General features: G+C 48.8%; 11 non-coding genes across 11 annotated transcripts; 6 read left to right on the plus strand and 5 right to left on the minus strand.

The window, feature by feature from the left end:
• The first annotated feature begins 662 nt into the window (after positions 1–662).
• Positions 663–735, plus strand: trnak-cuu (transfer RNA lysine (anticodon CUU)). Its single transcript has one exon. It is a non-coding gene; the product is annotated as a tRNA-Lys (tRNA).
• A 2,783-nt stretch (positions 736–3,518) lies between these two features.
• trnal-cag (transfer RNA leucine (anticodon CAG)) lies at positions 3,519–3,601 on the minus strand. Its single transcript has one exon. It is a non-coding gene; the product is annotated as a tRNA-Leu (tRNA).
• A 1,172-nt stretch (positions 3,602–4,773) lies between these two features.
• trnak-cuu (transfer RNA lysine (anticodon CUU)) lies at positions 4,774–4,846 on the plus strand. Its single transcript has one exon. It is a non-coding gene; the product is annotated as a tRNA-Lys (tRNA).
• Positions 4,847–7,629: 2,783 nt separating this feature from the next.
• On the minus strand, positions 7,630–7,712 carry trnal-cag (transfer RNA leucine (anticodon CAG)). The gene has a single exon. It is a non-coding gene; the product is annotated as a tRNA-Leu (tRNA).
• Positions 7,713–8,884: 1,172 nt separating this feature from the next.
• On the plus strand, positions 8,885–8,957 carry trnak-cuu (transfer RNA lysine (anticodon CUU)). Its single transcript has one exon. It is a non-coding gene; the product is annotated as a tRNA-Lys (tRNA).
• Positions 8,958–11,739: 2,782 nt separating this feature from the next.
• Positions 11,740–11,822, minus strand: trnal-cag (transfer RNA leucine (anticodon CAG)). The gene has a single exon. It is a non-coding gene; the product is annotated as a tRNA-Leu (tRNA).
• A 1,172-nt stretch (positions 11,823–12,994) lies between these two features.
• On the plus strand, positions 12,995–13,067 carry trnak-cuu (transfer RNA lysine (anticodon CUU)). The gene has a single exon. It is a non-coding gene; the product is annotated as a tRNA-Lys (tRNA).
• A 2,783-nt stretch (positions 13,068–15,850) lies between these two features.
• On the minus strand, positions 15,851–15,933 carry trnal-cag (transfer RNA leucine (anticodon CAG)). Its single transcript has one exon. It is a non-coding gene; the product is annotated as a tRNA-Leu (tRNA).
• A 1,172-nt stretch (positions 15,934–17,105) lies between these two features.
• On the plus strand, positions 17,106–17,178 carry trnak-cuu (transfer RNA lysine (anticodon CUU)). Its single transcript has one exon. It is a non-coding gene; the product is annotated as a tRNA-Lys (tRNA).
• A 2,783-nt stretch (positions 17,179–19,961) lies between these two features.
• On the minus strand, positions 19,962–20,044 carry trnal-cag (transfer RNA leucine (anticodon CAG)). The gene has a single exon. It is a non-coding gene; the product is annotated as a tRNA-Leu (tRNA).
• Positions 20,045–21,216: 1,172 nt separating this feature from the next.
• On the plus strand, positions 21,217–21,289 carry trnak-cuu (transfer RNA lysine (anticodon CUU)). Its single transcript has one exon. It is a non-coding gene; the product is annotated as a tRNA-Lys (tRNA).
• Positions 21,290–21,311: the final 22 nt, after the last annotated feature.

Here is a 21,311-nt window from a genome sequence, read left to right on the forward strand (position 1 = left end):
GAGATGACCAAATGTGTCTTCGGTTGTTCTGAGGTCTTTGATAGTTTCTTTGAAAGCTTCAACTGAACCTCGAAATCGAAGCAGTTATGTCTATATTGATTTCTCGCGTTAATCATTACGAACCAGGAACAGCCAGCACACTCGGTCGCATTAGTAATTATGTCACGTCTCTACTTAGCAGAGCATTCAAAGGCCCACTGGAAGTAGTAAAGCACTAAAACACTGCAAAACTGAACTCGGGAAAATCATACTGGGAGCTCTGAGCGATGTCTGCATCCAAGCCATCCAATACGGACTCTGAAACCTTGGAATATCAACACTATGATGCGCTACCTTTTACCTGGAGCAAAACGATGGAATTAGAAGAATGCTTACCGCAGGATACAACTGTGCCGCTGTTATTTGGAGCACGGTTTTCACTTGCATGAAAACTACAGCAGAACGTAGAAGGATGATCACTGAGGAGTCCACGCGGGCATGCTGAGGAGATTGTAGGTCGTACATTTCAATGATTACTGACATTTGCGCTGCTGGAGGTACAGTAATCAACAAAGAACAGGGTGTGCTACTCTCGAATCCGGTCAGCACATGATGAAAAGCCAGGAAGTATACCTTGTCAAATTGCCGTCAACAGGGACAAGTTAACCACCAGCTCCACCGGCGCCCGGCTAGCTCAGTCGGTAGAGCATGAGACTCTTAATCTCAGGGTCGTGGGTTCGAGCCCCACGTTGGGCGGTGCCCGTCTCCTTATTAACAAAGTTTCCCGCTCATCCTTGAACCTCTTACACCTCGATGGTACCGAGCACTGCGTTTTAATGCACAGGTGTGATCAAACCGAGATGAAAAGGGCGTATCTAGCTCCTTGCCCGAGAGATAAATCAAAGGTTCCGCAGATAATCCCTTGGCTCCGGTCACCCGGACGCAGATAGGAGCTGCAGCCATCATAACTTGTATGAAAACTAAGAAGAGCTCCTGTCTATTTACAGTTTCATTTACTCTAGCGTTTCCTTAAACATTGCGTGTACGAAGGCTAAGAAATTGGAGAGCTATTCTAATACAATAACTATTAGGAATCTTTTCGGCATAACAGTTTCACTGTGATTTTGCAGGTAACACGTACGTTGGGAAAACATTTTGAACGCGATCAATAACCGCACTGGAAAAATGTGGGAAAGAAAGGGCGAAAAGCGACTCTTCAACATGTGGAAATATCTTCCTGAGCGGAGCCCTCTTCTCGAAGCTCAACACTCTGCAAGAGTCACTTCTCCCAACTTGCGCCCGCAGGTTTCCGTAGTGTGCCTGCAAAGAGCCATCCGCTTGAGACAGGTGCACCTCCCGATTTCATTGAACTAAGCTAGATGCACAATTTCTAATGCAGCCTTCATCACAATAGACAGTTCATTTCTCGAAAGCTTGTCGTAAAAAAAGGAAACAAAGAACGAAAACGTATAGCTGACAATCTTCTGAAGATGCAGATTCATCTTTGGGGAAATGGACATTTTATGTATGCAGATGCTTTTCAAGCGCTGGTTTTAGAACGTCGCTGTGCTTCCAGCATCCTTTTCAGCCTTCTAAACTGGCTACCGAGGTGCCGATCACATTGTAAAGCGGTTGAGAGGCCGGAGCTGCTCAAACCGCTCTTGCCGTTTCCCATCAATCAAAAGCACTATGTTGTTTCTTTGTATGGAAAGCTTTTCAAGTCTGGCATCGACACGCACCTTTCCTGAAACGTCCAAAAGGTGAATGCTTCGCAAAGAAATCCAGTCTACCTTCAGGGGGCATGATGTTGAAATCGGAATGAGCCCTGGGTGGGCTTGAAGCAGCAGCTGTTCAGTTAACAGCTGCACAGAAACGCACCCCGCTTGCTTTGTATCATTCGCAAGTTTCTGGTTAAAGAGTAAAAAAGGCTGGAATTCTTCTGCCAGCCGGCAGGATTTCTTCTGCACTCACCCAGAAAAGCCAAGAATTGTATTTCATCTTTCGCAAGCTGTATTTTCCAGGAGGAGAATGAATACTTGCATTAAACTGAATCAAGCCGACAGAGACGCACAGCCGTTGTTTTTCTCCATGGGAAGTTTTTCGTTAAGGAAAAACACCGTTGTCATTTTCTTGCCAGCCGGCGGTATTTCTTGTGCAGCGATGAGCCAGATTTGTATTTCGTATTTCGCAAGTTGTGTGAATTTCTTGAAGTTGAAAGTGAATTCGCTCCAGAAAAGAAATGTCGCTTGAAAGCCGTGGCTGTTTGTTAAACCGCAGGACCTGAGCTTGCGTTCTGTTTCTCATGGCGTTCGCAAAGGCGATTCCTGCCTTTAAAACTGCTGTGTCTGCGACTGAAAGCGGCGTGTGGCGCAGCTTCTAAAGTCTTGTTGACGTTCCTCGATGTTGCTTTCTCTCTGCCTAAGGAAGTTCGATTGTCGCGTCGGAACGGGGAGACCTAATCCTTCCAGCTTTAAGCCACCCTTCAGTCTTCTGAAGGGTGTCCGAGTGCTAGCATGTCATTTGGCTTTTTTTGGGGGGAAGCGGAGAGCGACATTGAAAAAGGTTACCGCCGCCGCCTCGCCCTCCGTGTTAAATGATCGCAAGCCGGCGGCGGCGGCGCTCCCTGTAGTCGTGGCCGAGCGGTTAAGGCGATGGGCTAGAAAGCCATTGGGGTCTCCCCGCGTCGGCTCGAATCCTGCCCACTACGGCGCCCTTCTCCTGTCGCTTCGGCCTGCCCAGAAAAAGGCGGAGTGCCGTTTCTCTCTTCCTGCTTCTTGTACAAACGCTAAATCGCTTGGACCTGCTGCCTTGGAAGTAATGTCTTCAACATCCACCAGTGACATTTCACAGCTGGAAGCACACAGCCACGCTTTTGGCATTGGCATGTCTTGCGCCCTACTTCCAGCCTTTGAAGACCTAATTATTCAAACTGAAAGAACCGGCTGAATGAGTGTTTGCAGTGCACCAGGAGGAGCAGGGACCATAGCATTGGAGGGGTGAGGATGGCGCAGATGGAAACGTTTTCATGCGCTCCTCTGGGAGGAATGAAAAGAAAAGACGAAACCGGAAACAGTAGTAGCCGCAAGAGGAAGTGTCTTCAAGCGCCAAGCAAGCGCTCCTCGTTAGTATAGTGGTGCGTATCCCCGCCTGTCACGTGGGAGACCAGGGATGGATTGCTTGACGGCGAGCCAGGTTGCTTTTCTCCCATCAGATTCCAACCGCTAATGCTAACGCAGTGTGTGGGAGCTTACATGCTTTTCCTTTCCCGTCTTTTTCGGACGACTATTCCAAAGGGGTAACCTGAAGGAATAGGGGCCTGAAGACACGAGGCATTCTTAAACCAGCACTGGGCTGCACGGCCATCTGTTGTGATCAGGTTATATTCGAGTCAAAAAGCCAGAGCATCCGCTTCCATCCTATGGAGCACGAGCTAAATCGGAAGAGGCAGGGGATACACCTACGCCTATCGGCGCACGTTCCCTGCGTCAGGCTGCTTCACCCATTTGCACCCGACTGGAGACGGCACTGAGCAAGCTTTTTGTCAGGAGTGGGATTCGAACCCACGCCTCCAGGGGAGACTGCGACCTGAACGCAGCGCCTTAGACCGCTCGGCCATCCTGACGCGGGCCCCCTGTCCCGGGGCGGTCTGATGAGCCACCGCGATCCCACTACGCTCCTCGAGTATCGCACTGTTATTAATACTACAGTGTGACTCCAGCATTAAAATGTTTGGAAAATGTGTCGGCTTTTATAATCCAGTGTAGAGCAGCATGTGATGATTTGTGCTACAACACCAAGCGCTCAAAGTGACGTCTGCGTTTGTCGTTGAAACTTTCAACTCTTTCATCACTTATGTAGGAAATAAAAAGAGCAGTTGTGCGCCACACCCAGAGAGGCCGTCAGCAGAGCGGCGCAGCGGAAGCGTGCTGGGCCCATAACCCAGAGGTCGATGGATCGAAACCATCCTCTGCTACATGTGTCCTATGCACGATTCCTAAGCATGCCATTGGGTTAGCAAAGTGCCTTCAGATAGTCTGCATCTCCCTTTCTTTAAATTCTGTCCTGAGTTTCTCTCTCGTGTGTGTTTGTGCAAGCTTGACACTTGCGGGACTCTTTAATCTTCACCAATACGGAGATGACCAAATGTGTCTTCGGTTGTTCTGAGGTCTTTGATAGTTTCTTTGAAAGCTTCAACTGAACCTCGAAATCGAAGCAGTTATGTCTATATTGATTTCTCGCGTTAATCATTACGAACCAGGAACAGCCAGCACACTCGGTCGCATTAGTAATTATGTCACGTCTCTACTTAGCAGAGCATTCAAAGGCCCACTGGAAGTAGTAAAGCACTAAAACACTGCAAAACTGAACTCGGGAAAATCATACTGGGAGCTCTGAGCGATGTCTGCATCCAAGCCATCCAATACGGACTCTGAAACCTTGGAATATCAACACTATGATGCGCTACCTTTTACCTGGAGCAAAACGATGGAATTAGAAGAATGCTTACCGCAGGATACAACTGTGCCGCTGTTATTTGGAGCACGGTTTTCACTTGCATGAAAACTACAGCAGAACGTAGAAGGATGATCACTGAGGAGTCCACGCGGGCATGCTGAGGAGATTGTAGGTCGTACATTTCAATGATTACTGACATTTGCGCTGCTGGAGGTACAGTAATCAACAAAGAACAGGGTGTGCTACTCTCGAATCCGGTCAGCACATGATGAAAAGCCAGGAAGTATACCTTGTCAAATTGCCGTCAACAGGGACAAGTTAACCACCAGCTCCACCGGCGCCCGGCTAGCTCAGTCGGTAGAGCATGAGACTCTTAATCTCAGGGTCGTGGGTTCGAGCCCCACGTTGGGCGGTGCCCGTCTCCTTATTAACAAAGTTTCCCGCTCATCCTTGAACCTCTTACACCTCGATGGTACCGAGCACTGCGTTTTAATGCACAGGTGTGATCAAACCGAGATGAAAAGGGCGTATCTAGCTCCTTGCCCGAGAGATAAATCAAAGGTTCCGCAGATAATCCCTTGGCTCCGGTCACCCGGACGCAGATAGGAGCTGCAGCCATCATAACTTGTATGAAAACTAAGAAGAGCTCCTGTCTATTTACAGTTTCATTTACTCTAGCGTTTCCTTAAACATTGCGTGTACGAAGGCTAAGAAATTGGAGAGCTATTCTAATACAATAACTATTAGGAATCTTTTCGGCATAACAGTTTCACTGTGATTTTGCAGGTAACACGTACGTTGGGAAAACATTTTGAACGCGATCAATAACCGCACTGGAAAAATGTGGGAAAGAAAGGGCGAAAAGCGACTCTTCAACATGTGGAAATATCTTCCTGAGCGGAGCCCTCTTCTCGAAGCTCAACACTCTGCAAGAGTCACTTCTCCCAACTTGCGCCCGCAGGTTTCCGTAGTGTGCCTGCAAAGAGCCATCCGCTTGAGACAGGTGCACCTCCCGATTTCATTGAACTAAGCTAGATGCACAATTTCTAATGCAGCCTTCATCACAATAGACAGTTCATTTCTCGAAAGCTTGTCGTAAAAAAAGGAAACAAAGAACGAAAACGTATAGCTGACAATCTTCTGAAGATGCAGATTCATCTTTGGGGAAATGGACATTTTATGTATGCAGATGCTTTTCAAGCGCTGGTTTTAGAACGTCGCTGTGCTTCCAGCATCCTTTTCAGCCTTCTAAACTGGCTACCGAGGTGCCGATCACATTGTAAAGCGGTTGAGAGGCCGGAGCTGCTCAAACCGCTCTTGCCGTTTCCCATCAATCAAAAGCACTATGTTGTTTCTTTGTATGGAAAGCTTTTCAAGTCTGGCATCGACACGCACCTTTCCTGAAACGTCCAAAAGGTGAATGCTTCGCAAAGAAATCCAGTCTACCTTCAGGGGGCATGATGTTGAAATCGGAATGAGCCCTGGGTGGGCTTGAAGCAGCAGCTGTTCAGTTAACAGCTGCACAGAAACGCACCCCGCTTGCTTTGTATCATTCGCAAGTTTCTGGTTAAAGAGTAAAAAAGGCTGGAATTCTTCTGCCAGCCGGCAGGATTTCTTCTGCACTCACCCAGAAAAGCCAAGAATTGTATTTCATCTTTCGCAAGCTGTATTTTCCAGGAGGAGAATGAATACTTGCATTAAACTGAATCAAGCCGACAGAGACGCACAGCCGTTGTTTTTCTCCATGGGAAGTTTTTCGTTAAGGAAAAACACCGTTGTCATTTTCTTGCCAGCCGGCGGTATTTCTTGTGCAGCGATGAGCCAGATTTGTATTTCGTATTTCGCAAGTTGTGTGAATTTCTTGAAGTTGAAAGTGAATTCGCTCCAGAAAAGAAATGTCGCTTGAAAGCCGTGGCTGTTTGTTAAACCGCAGGACCTGAGCTTGCGTTCTGTTTCTCATGGCGTTCGCAAAGGCGATTCCTGCCTTTAAAACTGCTGTGTCTGCGACTGAAAGCGGCGTGTGGCGCAGCTTCTAAAGTCTTGTTGACGTTCCTCGATGTTGCTTTCTCTCTGCCTAAGGAAGTTCGATTGTCGCGTCGGAACGGGGAGACCTAAGCCTTCCAGCTTTAAGCCACCCTTCAGTCTTCTGAAGGGTGTCCGAGTGCTAGCATGTCATTTGGCTTTTTTTGGGGGGAAGCGGAGAGCGACATTGAAAAAGGTTACCGCCGCCGCCTCGCCCTCCGTGTTAAATGATTGCAAGCCGGCGGCGGCGGCGCTCCCTGTAGTCGTGGCCGAGCGGTTAAGGCGATGGGCTAGAAAGCCATTGGGGTCTCCCCGCGTCAGCTCGAATTCTGCCCACTACGGCGCCCTTCTCCTGTCGCTTCGGCCTGCCCAGAAAAAGGCGGAGTGCCGTTTCTCTCTTCCTGCTTCTTGTACAAACGCTAAATCGCTTGGACCTGCTGCCTTGGAAGTAATGTCTTCAACATCCACCAGTGACATTTCACAGCTGGAAGCACACAGCCACGCTTTTGGCATTGGCATGTCTTGCGCCCTACTTCCAGCCTTTGAAGACCTAATTATTCAAACTGAAAGAACCGGCTGAATGAGTGTTTGCAGTGCACCAGGAGGAGCAGGGACCATAGCATTGGAGGGGTGAGGATGGCGCAGATGGAAACGTTTTCATGCGCTCCTCTGGGAGGAATGAAAAGAAAAGACGAAACCGGAAACAGTAGTAACCGCAAGAGGAAGTGTCTTCAAGCGCCAAGCAAGCGCTCCTCGTTAGTATAGTGGTGCGTATCCCCGCCTGTCACGTGGGAGACCAGGGATGGATTGCTTGACGGCGAGCCAGGTTGCTTTTCTCCCATCAGATTCCAACCGCTAATGCTAACGCAGTGTGTGGGAGCTTACATGCTTTTCCTTTCCCGTCTTTTTCGGACGACTATTCCAAAGGGGTAACCTGAAGGAATAGGGGCCTGAAGACACGAGGCATTCTTAAACCAGCACTGGGCTGCACGGCCATCTGTTGTGATCAGGTTATATTCGAGTCAAAAAGCCAGAGCATCCGCTTCCATCCTATGGAGCACGAGCTAAATCGGAAGAGGCAGGGGATACACCTACGCCTATCGGCGCACGTTCCCTGCGTCAGGCTGCTTCACCCATTTGCACCCGACTGGAGACGGCACTGAGCAAGCTTTTTGTCAGGAGTGGGATTCGAACCCACGCCTCCAGGGGAGACTGCGACCTGAACACAGCGCCTTAGACCGCTCGGCCATCCTGACGCGGGCCCCCTGTCCCGGGGCGGTCTGATGAGCCACCGCGATCCCACTACGCTCCTCGAGTATCGCACTGTTATTAATACTACAGTGTAACTCCAGCATTAAAATGTTTGGAAAATGTGTCGGCTTTTATAATCCAGTGTAGAGCAGCATGTGATGATTTGTGCTACAACACCAAGCGCTCAAAGTGACGTCTGCGTTTGTCGTTGAAACTTTCAACTCTTTCATCACTTATGTAGGAAATAAAAAGAGCAGTTGTGCGCCACACCCAGAGAGGCCGTCAGCAGAGCGGCGCAGCGGAAGCGTGCTGGGCCCATAACCTAGAGGTCGATGGATCGAAACCATCCTCTGCTACATGTGTCCTATGCACGATTCCTAAGCATGCCATTGGGTTAGCAAAGTGCCTTCAGATAGTCTGCATCTCCCTTTCTTTAAATTCTGTCCTGAGTTTCTCTCTCGTGTGTGTTTGTGCAAGCTTGACACTTGCGGGACTCTTTAATCTTCACCAATACGGAGATGACCAAATGTGTCTTCGGTTGTTCTGAGGTCTTTGATAGTTTCTTTGAAAGCTTCAACTGAACCTCGAAATCGAAGCAGTTATGTCTATATTGATTTCTCGCGTTAATCATTACGAACCAGGAACAGCCAGCACACTCGGTCGCATTAGTAATTATGTCACGTCTCTACTTAGCAGAGCATTCAAAGGCCCACTGGAAGTAGTAAAGCACTAAAACACTGCAAAACTGAACTCGGGAAAATCATACTGGGAGCTCTGAGCGATGTCTGCATCCAAGCCATCCAATACGGACTCTGAAACCTTGGAATATCAACACTATGATGCGCTACCTTTTACCTGGAGCAAAACGATGGAATTAGAAGAATGCTTACCGCAGGATACAACTGTGCCGCTGTTATTTGGAGCACGGTTTTCACTTGCATGAAAACTACAGCAGAACGTAGAAGGATGATCACTGAGGAGTCCACGCGGGCATGCTGAGGAGATTGTAGGTCGTACATTTCAATGATTACTGACATTTGCGCTGCTGGAGGTACAGTAATCAACAAAGAACAGGGTGTGCTACTCTCGAATCCGGTCAGCACATGATGAAAAGCCAGGAAGTATACCTTGTCAAATTGCCGTCAACAGGGACAAGTTAACCACCAGCTCCACCGGCGCCCGGCTAGCTCAGTCGGTAGAGCATGAGACTCTTAATCTCAGGGTCGTGGGTTCGAGCCCCACGTTGGGCGGTGCCCGTCTCCTTATTAACAAAGTTTCCCGCTCATCCTTGAACCTCTTACACCTCGATGGTACCGAGCACTGCGTTTTAATGCACAGGTGTGATCAAACCGAGATGAAAAGGGCGTATCTAGCTCCTTGCCCGAGAGATAAATCAAAGGTTCCGCAGATAATCCCTTGGCTCCGGTCACCCGGACGCAGATAGGAGCTGCAGCCATCATAACTTGTATGAAAACTAAGAAGAGCTCCTGTCTATTTACAGTTTCATTTACTCTAGCGTTTCCTTAAACATTGCGTGTACGAAGGCTAAGAAATTGGAGAGCTATTCTAATACAATAACTATTAGGAATCTTTTCGGCATAACAGTTTCACTGTGATTTTGCAGGTAACACGTACGTTGGGAAAACATTTTGAACGCGATCAATAACCGCACTGGAAAAATGTGGGAAAGAAAGGGCGAAAAGCGACTCTTCAACATGTGGAAATATCTTCCTGAGCGGAGCCCTCTTCTCGAAGCTCAACACTCTGCAAGAGTCACTTCTCCCAACTTGCGCCCGCAGGTTTCCGTAGTGTGCCTGCAAAGAGCCATCCGCTTGAGACAGGTGCACCTCCCGATTTCATTGAACTAAGCTAGATGCACAATTTCTAATGCAGCCTTCATCACAATAGACAGTTCATTTCTCGAAAGCTTGTCGTAAAAAAAGGAAACAAAGAACGAAAACGTATAGCTGACAATCTTCTGAAGATGCAGATTCATCTTTGGGAAATGGACATTTTATGTATGCAGATGCTTTTCAAGCGCTGGTTTTAGAACGTCGCTGTGCTTCCAGCATCCTTTTCAGCCTTCTAAACTGGCTACCGAGGTGCCGATCACATTGTAAAGCGGTTGAGAGGCCGGAGCTGCTCAAACCGCTCTTGCCGTTTCCCATCAATCAAAAGCACTATGTTGTTTCTTTGTATGGAAAGCTTTTCAAGTCTGGCATCGACACGCACCTTTCCTGAAACGTCCAAAAGGTGAATGCTTCGCAAAGAAATCCAGTCTACCTTCAGGGGGCATGATGTTGAAATCGGAATGAGCCCTGGGTGGGCTTGAAGTAGCAGCTGTTCAGTTAACAGCTGCACAGAAACGCACCCCGCTTGCTTTGTATCATTCGCAAGTTTCTGGTTAAAGAGTAAAAAAGGCTGGAATTCTTCTGCCAGCCGGCAGGATTTCTTCTGCACTCACCCAGAAAAGCCAAGAATTGTATTTCATCTTTCGCAAGCTGTATTTTCCAGGAGGAGAATGAATACTTGCATTAAACTGAATCAAGCCGACAGAGACGCACAGCCGTTGTTTTTCTCCATGGGAAGTTTTTCGTTAAGGAAAAACACCGTTGTCATTTTCTTGCCAGCCGGCGGTATTTCTTGTGCAGCGATGAGCCAGATTTGTATTTCGTATTTCGCAAGTTGTGTGAATTTCTTGAAGTTGAAAGTGAATTCGCTCCAGAAAAGAAATGTCGCTTGAAAGCCGTGGCTGTTTGTTAAACCGCAGGACCTGAGCTTGCGTTCTGTTTCTCATGGCGTTCGCAAAGGCGATTCCTGCCTTTAAAACTGCTGTGTCTGCGACTGAAAGAGGCGTGTGGCGCAGCTTCTAAAGTCTTGTTGACGTTCCTCGATGTTGCTTTCTCTCTGCCTAAGGAAGTTCGATTGTCGCGTCGGAACGGGGAGACCTAAGCCTTCCAGCTTTAAGCCACCCTTCAGTCTTCTGAAGGGTGTCCGAGTGCTAGCATGTCATTTGGCTTTTTTTGGGGGGAAGCGGAGAGCGACATTGAAAAAGGTTACCGCCGCCGCCTCGCCCTCCGTGTTAAATGATTGCAAGCCGGCGGCGGCGGCGCTCCCTGTAGTCGTGGCCGAGCGGTTAAGGCGGTGGGCTAGAAAGCCATTGGGGTCTCCCCGCGTCGGCTCGAATCTTGCCCACTACGGCGCCCTTCTCCTGTCGCTTCGGCCTGCCCAGAAAAAGGCGGAGTGCCGTTTCTCTCTTCCTGCTTCTTGTACAAACGCTAAATCGCTTGGACCTGCTGCCTTGGAAGTAATGTCTTCAACATCCACCAGTGACATTTCACAGCTGGAAGCACACAGCCACGCTTTTGGCATTGGCATGTCTTGCGCCCTACTTCCAGCCTTTGAAGACCTAATTATTCAAACTGAAAGAACCGGCTGAATGAGTGTTTGCAGTGCACCAGGAGGAGCAGGGACCATAGCATTGGAGGGGTGAGGATGGCGCAGATGGAAACGTTTTCATGCGCTCCTCTGGGAGGAATGAAAAGAAAAGACGAAACCGGAAACAGTAGTAGCCGCAAGAGGAAGTGTCTTCAAGCGCCAAGCAAGCGCTCCTCGTTAGTATAGTGGTGCGTATCCCCGCCTGTCACGTGGGAGACCAGGGATGGATTGCTTGACGGCGAGCCAGGTTGCTTTTCTCCCATCAGATTCCAACCGCTAATGCTAACGCAGTGTGTGGGAGCTTACATGCTTTTCCTTTCCCGTCTTTTTCGGACGACTATTCCAAAGGGGTAACCTGAAGGAATAGGGGCCTGAAGACACGAGGCATTCTTAAACCAGCACTGGGCTGCACGGCCATCTGTTGTGATCAGGTTATATTCGAGTCAAAAAGCCAGAGCATCCGCTTCCATCCTATGGAGCACGAGCTAAATCGGAAGAGGCAGGGGATACACCTACGCCTATCGGCGCACGTTCCCTGCGTCAGGCTGCTTCACCCATTTGCACCCGACTGGAGACGGCACTGAGCAAGCTTTTTGTCAGGAGTGGGATTCGAACCCACGCCTCCAGGGGAGACTGCGACCTGAACGCAGCGCCTTAGACCGCTCGGCCATCCTGACGCGGGCCCCCTGTCCCGGGGCGGTCTGATGAGCCACCGCGATCCCACTACGCTCCTCGAGTATCGCACTGTTATTAATACTACAGTGTGACTCCAGCATTAAAATGTTTGGAAAATGTGTCGGCTTTTATAATCCAGTGTAGAGCAGCATGTGATGATTTGTGCTACAACACCAAGCGCTCAAAGTGACGTCTGCGTTTGTCGTTGAAACTTTCAACTCTTTCATCACTTATGTAGGAAATAAAAAGAGCAGTTGTGCGCCACACCCAGAGAGGCCGTCAGCAGAGCGGCGCAGCGGAAGCGTGCTGGGCCCATAACCTAGAGGTCGATGGATCGAAACCATCCTCTGCTACATGTGTCCTATGCACGATTCCTAAGCATGCCATTGGGTTAGCAAAGTGCCTTCAGATAGTCTGCATCTCCCTTTCTTTAAATTCTGTCCTGAGTTTCTCTCTCGTGTGTGTTTGTGCAAGCTTGACACTTGCGGGACTCTTTAATCTTCACCAATACGGAGATGACCAAATGTGTCTTCGGTTGTTCTGAGGTCTTTGATAGTTTCTTTGAAAGCTTCAACTGAACCTCGAAATCGAAGCAGTTATGTCTATATTGATTTCTCGCGTTAATCTTTACGAACCAGGAACAGCCAGCACACTCGGTCGCATTAGTAATTATGTCACGTCTCTACTTAGCAGAGCATTCAAAGGCCCACTGGAAGTAGTAAAGCACTAAAACACTGCAAAACTGAACTCGGGAAAATCATACTGGGAGCTCTGAGCGATGTCTGCATCCAAGCCATCCAATACGGACTCTGAAACCTTGGAATATCAACACTATGATGCGCTACCTTTTACCTGGAGCAAAACGATGGAATTAGAAGAATGCTTACCGCAGGATACAACTGTGCCGCTGTTATTTGGAGCACGGTTTTCACTTGCATGAAAACTACAGCAGAACGTAGAAGGATGATCACTGAGGAGTCCACGCGGGCATGCTGAGGAGATTGTAGGTCGTACATTTCAATGATTACTGACATTTGCGCTGCTGGAGGTACAGTAATCAACAAAGAACAGGGTGTGCTACTCTCGAATCCGGTCAGCACATGATGAAAAGCCAGGAAGTATACCTTGTCAAATTGCCGTCAACAGGGACAAGTTAACCACCAGCTCCCCCGGCGCCCGGCTAGCTCAGTCGGTAGAGCATGAGACTCTTAATCTCAGGGTCGTGGGTTCGAGCCCCACGTTGGGCGGTGCCCGTCTCCTTATTAACAAAGTTTCCCGCTCATCCTTGAACCTCTTACACCTCGATGGTACCGAGCACTGCGTTTTAATGCACAGGTGTGATCAAACCGAGATGAAAAGGGCGTATCTAGCTCCTTGCCCGAGAGATAAATCAAAGGTTCCGCAGATAATCCCTTGGCTCCGGTCACCCGGACGCAGATAGGAGCTGCAGCCATCATAACTTGTATGAAAACTAAGAAGAGCTCCTGTCTATTTACAGTTTCATTTACTCTAGCGTTTCCTTAAACATTGCGTGTACGAAGGCTAAGAAATTGGAGAGCTATTCTAATACAATAACTATTAGGAATCTTTTCGGCATAACAGTTTCACTGTGATTTTGCAGGTAACACGTACGTTGGGAAAACATTTTGAACGCGATCAATAACCGCACTGGAAAAATGTGGGAAAGAAAGGGCGAAAAGCGACTCTTCAACATGTGGAAATATCTTCCTGAGCGGAGCCCTCTTCTCGAAGCTCAACACTCTGCAAGAGTCACTTCTCCCAACTTGCGCCCGCAGGTTTCCGTAGTGTGCCTGCAAAGAGCCATCCGCTTGAGACAGGTGCACCTCCCGATTTCATTGAACTAAGCTAGATGCACAATTTCTAATGCAGCCTTCATCACAATAGACAGTTCATTTCTCGAAAGCTTGTCGTAAAAAAAGGAAACAAAGAACGAAAACGTATAGCTGACAATCTTCTGAAGATGCAGATTCATCTTTGGGGAAATGGACATTTTATGTATGCAGATGCTTTTCAAGCGCTGGTTTTAGAACGTCGCTGTGCTTCCAGCATCCTTTTCAGCCTTCTAAACTGGCTACCGAGGTGCCGATCACATTGTAAAGCGGTTGAGAGGCCGGAGCTGCTCAAACCGCTCTTGCCGTTTCCCATCAATCAAAAGCACTATGTTGTTTCTTTGTATGGAAAGCTTTTCAAGTCTGGCATCGACACGCACCTTTCCTGAAACGTCCAAAAGGTGAATGCTTCGCAAAGAAATCCAGTCTACCTTCAGGGGGCATGATGTTGAAATCGGAATGAGCCCTGGGTGGGCTTGAAGTAGCAGCTGTTCAGTTAACAGCTGCACAGAAACGCACCCCGCTTGCTTTGTATCATTCGCAAGTTTCTGGTTAAAGAGTAAAAAAGGCTGGAATTCTTCTGCCAGCCGGCAGGATTTCTTCTGCACTCACCCAGAAAAGCCAAGAATTGTATTTCATCTTTCGCAAGCTGTATTTTCCAGGAGGAGAATGAATACTTGCATTAAACTGAATCAAGCCGACAGAGACGCACAGCCGTTGTTTTTCTCCATGGGAAGTTTTTCGTTAAGGAAAAACACCGTTGTCATTTTCTTGCCAGCCGGCGGTATTTCTTGTGCAGCGATGAGCCAGATTTGTATTTCGTATTTCGCAAGTTGTGTGAATTTCTTGAAGTTGAAAGTGAATTCGCTCCAGAAAAGAAATGTCGCTTGAAAGCCGTGGCTGTTTGTTAAACCGCAGGACCTGAGCTTGCGTTCTGTTTCTCATGGCGTTCGCAAAGGCGATTTCTGCCTTTAAAACTGCTGTGTCTGCGACTGAAAGCGGCGTGTGGCGCAGCTTCTAAAGTCTTGTTGACGTTCCTCGATGTTGCTTTCTCTCTGCCTAAGGAAGTTCGATTGTCGCGTCGGAACGGGGAGACCTAAGCCTTCCAGCTTTAAGCCACCCTTCAGTCTTCTGAAGGGTGTCCGAGTGCTAGCATGTCATTTGGCTTTTTTTGGGGGGAAGCGGAGAGCGACATTGAAAAAGGTTACCGCCGCCGCCTCGCCCTCCGTGTTAAATGATTGCAAGCCGGCGGCGGCGGCGCTCCCTGTAGTCGTGGCCGAGCGGTTAAGGCGATGGGCTAGAAAGCCATTGGGGTCTCCCCGCGTCGGCTCGAATCCTGCCCACTACGGCGCCCTTCTCCTGTCGCTTCGGCCTGCCCAGAAAAAGGCGGAGTGCCGTTTCTCTCTTCCTGCTTCTTGTACAAACGCTAAATCGCTTGGACCTGCTGCCTTGGAAGTAATGTCTTCAACATCCACCAGTGACATTTCACAGCTGGAAGCACACAGCCACGCTTTTGGCATTGGCATGTCTTGCGCCCTACTTCCAGCCTTTGAAGACCTAATTATTCAAACTGAAAGAACCGGCTGAATGAGTGTTTGCAGTGCACCAGGAGGAGCAGGGACCATAGCATTGGAGGGGTGAGGATGGCGCAGATGGAAACGTTTTCATGCGCTCCTCTGGGAGGAATGAAAAGAAAAGACGAAACCGGAAACAGTAGTAGCCGCAAGAGGAAGTGTCTTCAAGCGCCAAGCAAGCGCTCCTCGTTAGTATAGTGGTGCGTATCCCCGCCTGTCACGTGGGAGACCAGGGATGGATTGCTTGACGGCGAGCCAGGTTGCTTTTCTCCCATCAGATTCCAACCGCTAATGCTAACGCAGTGTGTGGGAGCTTACATGCTTTTCCTTTCCCGTCTTTTTCGGACGACTATTCCAAAGGGGTAACCTGAAGGAATAGGGGCCTGAAGACACGAGGCATTCTTAAACCAGCACTGGGCTGCACGGCCATCTGTTGTGATCAGGTTATATTCGAGTCAAAAAGCCAGAGCATCCGCTTCCATCCTATGGAGCACGAGCTAAATCGGAAGAGGCAGGGGATACACCTACGCCTATCGGCGCACGTTCCCTGCGTCAGGCTGCTTCACCCATTTGCACCCGACTGGAGACGGCACTGAGCAAGCTTTTTGTCAGGAGTGGGATTCGAACCCATGCCTCCAGGGGAGACTGCAACCTGAACACAGCGCCTTAGACCGCTCGGCCATCCTGACGCGGGCCCCCTGTCCCGGGGCGGTCTGATGAGCCACCGCGATCCCACTACGCTCCTCGAATATCGCACTGTTATTAATACTACAGTGTGACTCCAGCATTAAAATGTTTGGAAAATGTGTCGGCTTTTATAATCCAGTGTAGAGCAGCATGTGATGATTTGTGCTACAACACCAAGCGCTCAAAGTGACATCTGCGTTTGTCGTTGAAACTTTCAACTCTTTCATCACTTATGTAGGAAATAAAAAGAGCAGTTGTGCGCCACACCCAGAGAGGCCGTCAGCAGAGCGGCGCAGCGGAAGCGTGCTGGGCCCATAACCTAGAGGTCGATGGATCGAAACCATCCTCTGCTACATGTGTCCTATGCACGATTCCTAAGCATGCCATTGGGTTAGCAAAGTGCCTTCAGATAGTCTGCATCTCCCTTTCTTTAAATTCTGTCCTGAGTTTCTCTCTCGTGTGTGTTTGTGCAAGCTTGACACTTGCGGGACTCTTTAATCTTCACCAATACGGAGATGACCAAATGTGTCTTCGGTTGTTCTGAGGTCTTTGATAGTTTCTTTGAAAGCTTCAACTGAACCTCGAAATCGAAGCAGTTATGTCTATATTGATTTCTCGCGTTAATCATTACGAACCAGGAACAGCCAGCACACTCGGTCGCATTAGTAATTATGTCACGTCTCTACTTAGCAGAGCATTCAAAGGCCCACTGGAAGTAGTAAAGCACTAAAACACTGCAAAACTGAACTCGGGAAAATCATACTGGGAGCTCTGAGCGATGTCTGCATCCAAGCCATCCAATACGGACTCTGAAACCTTGGAATATCAACACTATGATGCGCTACCTTTTACCTGGAGCAAAACGATGGAATTAGAAGAATGCTTACCGCAGGATACAACTGTGCCGCTGTTATTTGGAGCACGGTTTTCACTTGCATGAAAACTACAGCAGAACGTAGAAGGATGATCACTGAGGAGTCCACGCGGGCATGCTGAGGAGATTGTAGGTCGTACATTTCAATGATTACTGACATTTGCGCTGCTGGAGGTACAGTAATCAACAAAGAAGAGGGTGTGCTACTCTCGAATCCGGTCAGCACATGATGAAAAGCCAGGAAGTATACCTTGTCAAATTGCCGTCAACAGGGACAAGTTAACCACCAGCTCCACCGGCGCCCGGCTAGCTCAGTCGGTAGAGCATGAGACTCTTAATCTCAGGGTCGTGGGTTCGAGCCCCACGTTGGGCGGTGCCCGTCTCCTTATTAACAAAGTTTCCCGCTCATCCTTGAACCTCTTACACCTCGATGGTACCGAGCACTGCGTTTTAATGCACAGGTGTGATCAAACCGAGATGAAAAGGGCGTATCTAGCTCCTTGCCCGAGAGATAAATCAAAGGTTCCGCAGATAATCCCTTGGCTCCGGTCACCCGGACGCAGATAGGAGCTGCAGCCATCATAACTTGTATGAAAACTAAGAAGAGCTCCTGTCTATTTACAGTTTCATTTACTCTAGCGTTTCCTTAAACATTGCGTGTACGAAGGCTAAGAAATTGGAGAGCTATTCTAATACAATAACTATTAGGAATCTTTTCGGCATAACAGTTTCACTGTGATTTTGCAGGTAACACGTACGTTGGGAAAACATTTTGAACGCGATCAATAACCGCACTGGAAAAATGTGGGAAAGAAAGGGCGAAAAGCGACTCTTCAACATGTGGAAATATCTTCCTGAGCGGAGCCCTCTTCTCGAAGCTCAACACTCTGCAAGAGTCACTTCTCCCAACTTGCGCCCGCAGGTTTCCGTAGTGTGCCTGCAAAGAGCCATCCGCTTGAGACAGGTGCACCTCCCGATTTCATTGAACTAAGCTAGATGCACAATTTCTAATGCAGCCTTCATCACAATAGACAGTTCATTTCTCGAAAGCTTGTCGTAAAAAAAGGAAACAAAGAACGAAAACGTATAGCTGACAATCTTCTGAAGATGCAGATTCATCTTTGGGGAAATGGACATTTTATGTATGCAGATGCTTTTCAAGCGCTGGTTTTAGAACGTCGCTGTGCTTCCAGCATCCTTTTTAGCCTTCTAAACTGGCTACCGAGGTGCCGATCACATTGTAAAGCGGTTGAGAGGCCGGAGCTGCTCAAACCGCTCTTGCCGTTTCCCATCAATCAAAAGCACTATGTTGTTTCTTTGTATGGAAAGCTTTTCAAGTCTGGCATCGACACGCACCTTTCCTGAAACGTCCAAAAGGTGAATGCTTCGCAAAGAAATCCAGTCTACCTTCAGGGGGCATGATGTTGAAATCGGAATGAGCCCTGGGTGGGCTTGAAGCAGCAGCTGTTCAGTTAACAGCTGCACAGAAACGCACCCCGCTTGCTTTGTATCATTCGCAAGTTTCTGGTTAAAGAGTAAAAAAGGCTGGAATTCTTCTGCCAGCCGGCAGGATTTCTTCTGCACTCACCCAGAAAAGCCAAGAATTGTATTTCATCTTTCGCAAGCTGTATTTTCCAGGAGGAGAATGAATACTTGCATTAAACTGAATCAAGCCGACAGAGACGCACAGCCGTTGTTTTTCTCCATGGGAAGTTTTTCGTTAAGGAAAAACACCGTTGTCATTTTCTTGCCAGCCGGCGGTATTTCTTGTGCAGCGATGAGCCAGATTTGTATTTCGTATTTCGCAAGTTGTGTGAATTTCTTGAAGTTGAAAGTGAATTCGCTCCAGAAAAGAAATGTCGCTTGAAAGCCGTGGCTGTTTGTTAAACCGCAGGACCTGAGCTTGCGTTCTGTTTCTCATGGCGTTCGCAAAGGCGATTCCTGCCTTTAAAACTGCTGTGTCTGCGACTGAAAGCGGCGTGTGGCGCAGCTTCTAAAGTCTTGTTGACGTTCCTCGATGTTGCTTTCTCTCTGCCTAAGGAAGTTCGATTGTCGCGTCGGAACGGGGAGACCTAAGCCTTCCAGCTTTAAGCCACCCTTCAGTCTTCTGAAGGGTGTCCGAGTGCTAGCATGTCATTTGGCTTTTTTTGGGGGGAAGCGGAGAGCGACATTGAAAAAGGTTACCGCCGCCGCCTCGCCCTCCGTGTTAAATGATCGCAAGCCGGCGGCGGCGGCGCTCCCTGTAGTCGTGGCCGAGCGGTTAAGGCGATGGGCTAGAAAGCCATTGGGGTCTCCCCGCGTCGGCTCGAATCCTGCCCACTACGGCGCCCTTCTCCTGTCGCTTCGGCCTGCCCAGAAAAAGGCGGAGTGCCGTTTCTCTCTTCCTGCTTCTTGTACAAACGCTAAATCGCTTGGACCTGCTGCCTTGGAAGTAATGTCTTCAACATCCACCAGTGACATTTCACAGCTGGAAGCACACAGCCACGCTTTTGGCATTGGCATGTCTTGCGCCCTACTTCCAGCCTTTGAAGACCTAATTATTCAAACTGAAAGAACCGGCTGAATGAGTGTTTGCAGTGCACCAGGAGGAGCAGGGACCATAGCATTGGAGGGGTGAGGATGGCGCAGATGGAAACGTTTTCATGCGCTCCTCTGGGAGGAATGAAAAGAAAAGACGAAACCGGAAACAGTAGTAGCCGCAAGAGGAAGTGTCTTCAAGCGCCAAGCAAGCGCTCCTCGTTAGTATAGTGGTGCGTATCCCCGCCTGTCACGTGGGAGACCAGGGATGGATTGCTTGACGGCGAGCCAGGTTGCTTTTCTCCCATCAGATTCCAACCGCTAATGCTAACGCAGTGTGTGGGAGCTTACATGCTTTTCCTTTCCCGTCTTTTTCGGACGACTGTTCCAAAGGGGTAACCTGAAGGAATAGGGGCCTGAAGACACGAGGCATTCTTAAACCAGCACTGGGCTGCACGGCCATCTGTTGTGATCAGGTTATATTCGAGTCAAAAAGCCAGAGCATCCGCTTCCATCCTATGGAGCACGAGCTAAATCGGAAGAGGCAGGGGATACACCTACGCCTATCGGCGCACGTTCCCTGCGTCAGGCTGCTTCACCCATTTGCACCCGACTGGAGACGGCACTGAGCAAGCTTTTTGTCAGGAGTGGGATTCGAACCCATGCCTCCAGGGGAGACTGCAACCTGAACACAGCGCCTTAGACCGCTCGGCCATCCTGACGCGGGCCCCCTGTCCCGGGGCGGTCTGATGAGCCACCGCGATCCCACTACGCTCCTCGAATATCGCACTGTTATTAATACTACAGTGTGACTCCAGCATTAAAATGTTTGGAAAATGTGTCGGCTTTTATAATCCAGTGTAGAGCAGCATGTGATGATTTGTGCTACAACACCAAGCGCTCAAAGTGACATCTGCGTTTGTCGTTGAAACTTTCAACTCTTTCATCACTTATGTAGGAAATAAAAAGAGCAGTTGTGCGCCACACCCAGAGAGGCCGTCAGCAGAGCGGCGCAGCGGAAGCGTGCTGGGCCCATAACCTAGAGGTCGATGGATCGAAACCATCCTCTGCTACATGTGTCCTATGCACGATTCCTAAGCATGCCATTGGGTTAGCAAAGTGCCTTCAGATAGTCTGCATCTCCCTTTCTTTAAATTCTGTCCTGAGTTTCTCTCTCGTGTGTGTTTGTGCAAGCTTGACACTTGCGGGACTCTTTAATCTTCACCAATACGGAGATGACCAAATGTGTCTTCGGTTGTTCTGAGGTCTTTGATAGTTTCTTTGAAAGCTTCAACTGAACCTCGAAATCGAAGCAGTTATGTCTATATTGATTTCTCGCGTTAATCATTACGAACCAGGAACAGCCAGCACACTCGGTCGCATTAGTAATTATGTCACGTCTCTACTTAGCAGAGCATTCAAAGGCCCACTGGAAGTAGTAAAGCACTAAAACACTGCAAAACTGAACTCGGGAAAATCATACTGGGAGCTCTGAGCGATGTCTGCATCCAAGCCATCCAATACGGACTCTGAAACCTTGGAATATCAACACTATGATGCGCTACCTTTTACCTGGAGCAAAACGATGGAATTAGAAGAATGCTTACCGCAGGATACAACTGTGCCGCTGTTATTTGGAGCACGGTTTTCACTTGCATGAAAACTACAGCAGAACGTAGAAGGATGATCACTGAGGAGTCCACGCGGGCATGCTGAGGAGATTGTAGGTCGTACATTTCAATGATTACTGACATTTGCGCTGCTGGAGGTACAGTAATCAACAAAGAAGAGGGTGTGCTACTCTCGAATCCGGTCAGCACATGATGAAAAGCCAGGAAGTATACCTTGTCAAATTGCCGTCAACAGGGACAAGTTAACCACCAGCTCCACCGGCGCCCGGCTAGCTCAGTCGGTAGAGCATGAGACTCTTAATCTCAGGGTCGTGGGTTCGAGCCCCACGTTGGGCGGTGCCCGTCTCCTTATTAACAA

This window comes from Lepisosteus platostomus, chromosome 26 (assembly GCF_059453375.1).
Source record: "Lepisosteus platostomus isolate fLepPlt1 chromosome 26, fLepPlt1.hap1, whole genome shotgun sequence".
Lineage (NCBI taxonomy): Eukaryota > Metazoa > Chordata > Actinopteri > Semionotiformes > Lepisosteidae > Lepisosteus > Lepisosteus platostomus.